Genomic DNA, 7,793 nt, shown 5'->3' on the forward strand with positions numbered 1-7,793 from the left:
AGAGAGAGAGAGAGAGAGAGAGAGAGAGGTGAAGGAGTTATAGGGGACCAGGTTGAGAGGCAAGTCAGGGGAGTTTCTCTCTATGTTAGCCCATATGAGTCTCTGTTAGCTCACGAGTCTCTGGACATTTATTTCCTCTACCTCTCTGGCTGCCCAGTGAACTGAAACGCACAGTTGCCTCAGAGGGAGGAAGAGAGCGAGATAGAGGGAGACAGAGGATATTGATGTGACGAGACGTTAACAAGCTGTTGCAGTTCAAGATGTCTCCCTTAGTTTTGTCAGTCTTTCAGATGGGATCTGATGTCACTGTTACAGTACATTATAGCTCTCCATTGTGTTGCTGTGTGTCTGTAGGGAGAAATAACGTTTGATTTCTCATTTTAATTGTCCAGGGAAAAGCAAGAGTGGATGATCCCCTAAATGGTAGGGGAGGTGCTGTCCTAACGGAATAGTAAACTCATGTGTGTTTTATACCCATTCAATCATTAGAAGCATAGTTAGTGTATGACTTTGTTTATTTTTTTCATGAGCTCAAGTTGAATGAACAGAAGAGAAGAGAGGAGAGCCCTTTCTCTTTGCAGGCTGTGAGTCTGTGAGTGTGTCTTTTCTCTCCTGTGTTGTTGTTCTGAGAGAGAGCCTTGGCCTTGGCTGAGGCTTCTCTCTTCTCCTGTCTGTTCCCTTTGAACAGCGCCCGGTGAACAGAATAATTTAGTGTGGCAGACGTGAGATCTCTGTAGGTGTACTGTTTCAGTTCAAAAGCACTATGTTAATTTGACAGTTATGTGAATCCCGATAACTGTGTGGGAGTTGGCGTGTGTGGGTGTACACGTGCGAGCGAGATGGAGAGCGAGATGGAGAGCGAGACAAACAGAGAGAGGGAGAGAGAGAAAGAGAAAGACAGAGTTATGTACACAAATAAGTCCAGGGGGATCTAAACTGTGCGAACTCAGTTAATGTGTTCTCTCTCTCTCTCTCTCTCTCTCTCTCTCTCTCTCTCTCTCTCTCTCTCTCTCTCTCTCTCTCTCTCTCTCTCTCTCTCTCTCTGTCTCTCTCTCTCTCTCGCTCTCTCTCTGTCTCTCTGTCTCACTCACTCACTCGCTCTCTCTCACTCCCTCGCTTTTCCTTTCACTCCCTCATTCTTTCTCTCAGTTTTTTGTACCTGTTACACCAACGTCGGGACAGTTAAACTGTAAAAACAAAAGAAAGAAGTATGCTTCATTAGCAGGGCAAGACATTTTCAGACCGTCTGTACTGCGTGCGTTGTAACTACCGTGGTTTAATGCAGTGAAGGTCTGCCGATGTTTTGGACACTTTTGGTGAAGGTGTGCTTTGTCAAGAAGTTGCTTTCTGTACCCATAAGTGTCTATATATTCATGACCTACAGTATGTGTGTGTGCGTGTGCGTGCGTGTGCGTGCGTGTGCGTGCGTGTGCGAGCGTGTGCGTGCGTGTGCGTGCGTGCGCGTGCGTGCGCGCGCGCGTGCGTGCGTGTGTGTGTGTGTGTGTGTACCCTTCTCAGCCCGTTGGAAGAGACGGTGCTGCTCTCCTCTCCTGTGGAGGAATGTGGTTAGGAGAATGAGTCAACTCAGTCTGCTTACTGGGTTACACAGTCTCCCAATACAGCTGCAGCCAGCCCTGTCCAGCCCTTCTCTCGCTCGTAGGCCAACAAGCCATAATAACAAGCCTCTCTTTTGGTTTTGTTTAGCCTAGCTGGCAGCTTCAACTTACTCCATGTGGCGAGGCCATCTTTCACTTATAGTAGCAACTGATCCATCCTGGCTGTTGGCAACTGCTATTCATCAACTGATGAATGAATACATTAAATGAATGAATATTTGATTGTCCCTTGGGGAAATGTGTCTGTTAATGAGTACTTCTTAATATCAACCTTTTTTGAGCTTTTGGACTTCAGGAAATGTGCACTTGTTGAGTTGAGGGAGATCTACACTCGGAAGCCAACTCTCACCTATGATTATGACCTCGAGTTTTGCCTGGCCGTTGACCACATGACCTATCACGTACAAACTCCAGACCCATGATTTGAAGCAGGTGGCCTGAGGTTGCCATCCATGAAATAACTGACGCAGCATCAGCAACACCTGACAACCCATCCCAACAACGCTCATGTTCTTCGATGTATTTAACCTTTTGTGATCGCTTCGTGTCTCACAACGTCCATGGTTTCTAGAGTGTTGGAAGGGACAGAGGCGAGTGTGGATCGGAGACTAATCTTTGTGACATGTTCTAATTTCTTCCTCACACCCCATTGATTGTGATCTGTAATTTGGCATTTGTTTTAAGTAAATGAGCTCCCACTGGTTTGGGAGCCTGGCAGTAATTTACTGGTTGAACATTTGCTTTGCACCCTGCCAATGCCAGAGTCAGATGGGACACGATATGGTCATGTACAAGTACAAACTCTTTAGAACTTCACTAACAGAGAGAGGCTAGGAGAGAGAAAAAGACAGAGGACAGAGAGCGCTGACATAGATGCTGAGAGAGAGAACAGGAAAGAAAGGGGAGAGAGAGAGAAAGGGGGTACAGGGGCATCAGGAGTACACTCTTACAAAAGAAAGGTTCAAAGTAGAACCATACAAGGTTCTTCGGTTTGTCCCCATAGAGGAACCCTTTTTGGTGCTGGGTAGAACTTTTTGTAGACGGTTTTATTTACACTGGTCCCATGTTTACACGGGTCCCATGTTTACACTGGTCCCAAATGTTGTGCACAAATGTGTTTACATCCCTGTTAGTACGTACTTCTCCTTTGCCAAGAAGGGGGTTCCCGATTGGCGCAGCGGTCTAAGGCACTGCATCTCAGTGCTTGAGGTGTCACTACAGACACCCTGGTTCAATTCCAGGCTGTATCGCAACCGGCTGTGATTGGGAGTCCCATAGGGCGGCGCACAATTGGCCCAGATTTGTACAGTGTAGGCCGTCATTGCAAATAGTGATTTGTTCTTAACTGACTTGCCTAGTTAAATAAAGGTTACATTATAAAATGTTTTAAATAGGTGAAGGAAAAAGGAACTGATCTTCAATAAGCTTGACGTATCGGCCTCACGGCCTTATGTAGACCTAGCCCCACCCACATCCGTTCCACGAATCGTAGAGGGTTGGAGGCGAAGGAAAGACAAATAAGTGCTACCAAATATAACAATATGCATTTCAGAAATATTACAAAAGTGTATAAATAGACGTATGAAACACGTCTGTCAAACCACAATGCAATAGCACGTTTTCATTAGTCATTGGGTACATTGTACGAAAAACATCAGAGTAATTTTCAATAGGTACATAATTCATGTTCAAATTCACAGCATAACATACATAGGCATTTCATCATTAAGTCCTTTAGGAAATAATGTCTGGAGGGTGAAAATCCCAAAACATTCTCTTTTACTCAGAGTATTATTAATATCCCCTCCCCTGTCTGATATCTTAACTTCATGCCACAAAATCTAAAGGTGGAAATGTCCTGCTTCAGGTCATTGAAATGTACAGCGACTGGATAATCCCTGTCCTTTCTCCTGATTGAACGTTTATGTTCACTAATTCTCTGTTTGAGAGAGCGGGTGGTGTTACCGACATAACAGAGCCCACATGGACATTTTATAATGTAAATAACACGGGTGTTGGAACACGTAATAATTTATTTGGAATTTTTCCATTTTCCTGTGTGTGGGTGGCAGAAATCTTCACACTTCATCATATTGTTGCACTGTGCGCATCCTCTGCATTTATAGCTACCATTTGGTAGAGGGCGTAAAAGAGCCTGGCTGATTGTCTTTTGTGGCTGGCAGTTGGCATGAACCAATTTATCGCGTAAATTGCGACCTCTCCTATACACAATAAGTGGTGAAAATGTTTTAAATAAAAATAAGATAATCGATCCACCTGACAGGTGTGACATATCAATAAGCTGATTAAACATCATGATCATTATAAAGATTCACTTTGTGCTGGGGACAATAAAATGCCACTCTAAAATGTGCAGTTTTGTCACACAACACAATGCCACAGATGTCTCAAGTTTTGAGGGAGCGTGCAATTGGCATGCTGACTGAAGGAATGTCAACCAGAGCTGTTGCCAGAGAATTGAATGTTCATTCCTCTACCATAAGCCGCCTCCAACATCGTTATAGAGAATTTAGCAGTACGTCCAACCGGCCTCACAAACAGAGACCACGCGTAACCACACCAGTCTAGGAACTCCACATCTGACTTCATCACCTGCGGGATCGTCTGAGACCAGCCACCCAGACAGCTGATGAAACTGTCAGATTTCTCAACTGAAGAATATCTGCACAACCTGTCAGAAAATGTCACAGGGAAGCTCATCTGTGTGCTCGTCATCCTCACTAGGGTCTTGACTAGACTGCAGTTCGGCGTCATAACTGACTTCAGTGAGCAAATGCTCACCTTTGATGGCCACTGGCACGCAGGAGAAGTGTGCTCTTCAGGGATGAATCCCGGTTTCAACTGTACCGGGCAGGTGGCAGACAGCTTGTATTGCTTCGTGTGGGTGAGCGTTTTGCTGATCGCAACATTGTGAAAAGAGTGCCCCATGGTGGCGGTGGGGTGTGAGCAGGCATAAGCTACGGACAACCAACACAATTGCATTTCATCGATGGAAATTTGAATGCGCAGAGATTCTTCCTAGAACCCTCTAAGAACGGTTCCACCAGCCTTATTAACCTTTGACCCCCGAAAGTCGATTTCCACTCCCCCGCAGAAATCGAATTAGCATTATAATAATAAAACAATCCGCATGCAAATCTGTCAGTTTAAGCTAGAGATAAAAAAAATGTTTGCATTGGATGCATCTCAATCCACCTGTTGCACTTCCTCATAGGCGGACGCGATGAAAGGTGACAGAGCTAGAGTGGTGTTTGTCAGATCATGAGACATCTCGAAAATCGGTCTTCTCACATAATCGTCTGTAGCGTGGTGTTCTCCGTTTTGCTCTACAACCCCCACAAGTGTATCGGGGCTCGTCTGAAGTCGGTACAGCCGATCTGCCAACTTCTGTCTGTATAGTCCGAACAGTTTTGCTCTAGGATGCCCACAGGCCTCACAACACTCATCTGAAGGTCCCCCGGTACCAGTTGAAAAAACAAGTATACAGTATATGGAGGCTGTTCAGGGCCAAAAATAATGGGTTAAATAAATCTGTAATAATGTTTCCTGATATCTCTCAGATATATGACAGACACTTCAGAATAAACTTTCTTTAGATTTTTGGGGGGACTATCTGTTGTTCCATGTAGTGAATATATTATTTATTGCGTTTGTATGGCCTAATAGCAGTAAGGCCCAAAATTATTTTATATCAAATAATTTCAAAAATATATATACTGTTTGATACTTCAAGGCTTCAAGGGGTGTTAAAATTCTAAATCAAATAGAAAAATGATTATTGGTATGACCTTCTTAATACAATTCCATATAGCTTGGTAGAACCCCACTCCCGCCTCGGCTTAGACAGGGCTTAGACTCTTATGGGATAAAATGTTATTATTTATTACAATACATGACATATATCATAAGGCCTTTCTTTGAGGGCCTAGTTTTACCCTAACACAGTGGTGTTAGGAATCTACTGGTTTACAGGCCACATCCGGCCTGCAAGTCACATTATGTTGGCTTGCAAAGTGATGTGTAATTCCTATTGGAATCCAGCCAGACTTAGTATATTCAACAAGTGGAATTGTTAGTCACCTGCCACCTGCATTCAGAATGACTGCCAGGGTAGGGAAAAACTGAATATCTAGACTACCCCAATCATCTAAACTGGAACAACCATCTCAGTAACGGCTGCAATAAATCCAACAGATTAGATTAGTTTCGAAAACTGTATGTTATGAATCTTTGTGTAGTATAAAATGAATCAACCAATCAATGAGCTCCCGGAGGCGCAGTGGTCTAAGGCACTGCATCTCAGTGCTAGAGGTGTCACTACAGACCCTGGTTTGATTCCAGGCTGTATCACAACTGGCCGTGATTGGGAGTCCCATAAGGCGGTGCACAATTGTCCCAGTGTCATCTGGGTTAGGGTTTGGCCGGGGTAGGCCATCATTGTAAATAAGAATTTGTTCTTAACTGACTTGCCTAGTTAAATAAATAAAATAAAAATACAAAATGTACATTCAAAAATACAGGTATTACAGTGAAACAAACTATTCAGAAAGTCTCCTTCCAATAGAGGATGCTGGGAAATATTATATATGGTTCTTCTGATCAAAACAGTTCTTGGTAGAACCATATCCTGCCGCAAACAACACTTTTGGAACACTTTTTTCTAAGATTGCAGGGTGGGGTAGGGAAACAAGGGCAGAGGGGTAGGGGTAGGGGTAGGGAAACAAGGGCAGAGGGGTAGGGAAACAAGAGCAGAGGGGTAGGGGTAGGGAAACAAGGGCAGAGGGGTAGGGGTAGGGGTAGGGAAACAAGGGCAGAGGGGTAGGGAAACAAGGGCAAAGGGGTAGGGAAACAAGGGCAGAGGGGTAGGGAAACAAGGGCAGAGGGGTAGGGAAACAAGGGCAGAGGGGTAGGGAAACAAGGGCAGAGGGGTAGGGAAACAAGGGCAGAGGGATAGGGAAACAAGGGCAGAGGGGTAGGGAAACAAGGGCAGGGGGGTAGGGAAACAAGGGCAGAGGGGTAGGAAAACAAGGGCAGAGGGGTAGGGAAACAAGGGCAGAGGGGTAGGGAAACAAGGGCAGAGGGGTAGGGAAACAAGGGCAGAGGGGTAGGGAAACAAGGGCAGAGGGGTAGGGGTAGGGGTACGTAAGGGAGTAAACATGGAGTGGGGTGGCATGGACTCTGCCTGGCCTTTGTCACTTAACTATTGTCTGTACTTTGATAGATGCATATAGTCAGTCAAAGTGGGTACGCTCATTCCCTACAGCATGTGAACTATAGTCTCTGAAACATTTCAACTAGGACACCTGCATGACTTTGTACAGAAGGAGATTGGGAGAGAGCTGGATAGGGAGACGTTGAGAGGAGAGAGAGGATGAAGAGAGAGAGAGAGAGAGAGAGATTGAAAGGAGAAAAAAAGTGCGAGGTAGCCTTTCTGTGGCCTTCCTTCATTGACATGTAAAATAGTGTTTTTTTGTCCTAGTTGAGGAGAGCTGAATTCCTCTGCTGGAGAAGGGAGCACAGGGAGGGGTGCAGAGCGAGGCACAGGGGAACACTCACACCCCTGAGGGGTTCATATTTTGTAAGGGAGTTAGGGAGGAGGACTGCACCACACTATTGCCGAATCTCACTTATTAGTCAGTGAAACACTGGGGATAAACAGACTCTCTCCATTTCTCTCTTTCCCTCTCTCTTTCCCTCTCTCTCTAACTCCATCTTTCCCTTTCTTACAACGGAACCAGGGGACTGAATTACTGGACGTTGACCAGCTGGAAGCTTGTTTTCACTGCAGTTAGAAATTGTCACAGCAGCCATTTGCAAGTGGGACACACTACGGTATTGATGGTTTAATAGAGGAAGGGTATGGTCTCGTCTCTTCTGTTTCCCTCTTTTGAATGAAACACATATATTTGTTCAATCTTGCTTGTTTAATCTTGGAGTGTGCTAGTTGTATTCAGAATCTATGTACGTGGTCTGAGACACACACACTGCTCTGCTACCACACCGCCACTTACATAAGTGAAGGCTTTTATAAAGTGGCGGTGTGGTAGTTGAGGAGAGTGGACAGTAATCTACTTCCTGGTCAGTCCTGTCCATCTCAGTCAGTTCACTGAGGTTATACATTAGCCAAGGTGTTACAGTGTGTTTTATATACTTAGT

The sequence above is a fragment of the Salvelinus fontinalis genome, chromosome 10, assembly GCF_029448725.1.
Source record: "Salvelinus fontinalis isolate EN_2023a chromosome 10, ASM2944872v1, whole genome shotgun sequence".
NCBI lineage: Eukaryota > Metazoa > Chordata > Actinopteri > Salmoniformes > Salmonidae > Salvelinus > Salvelinus fontinalis.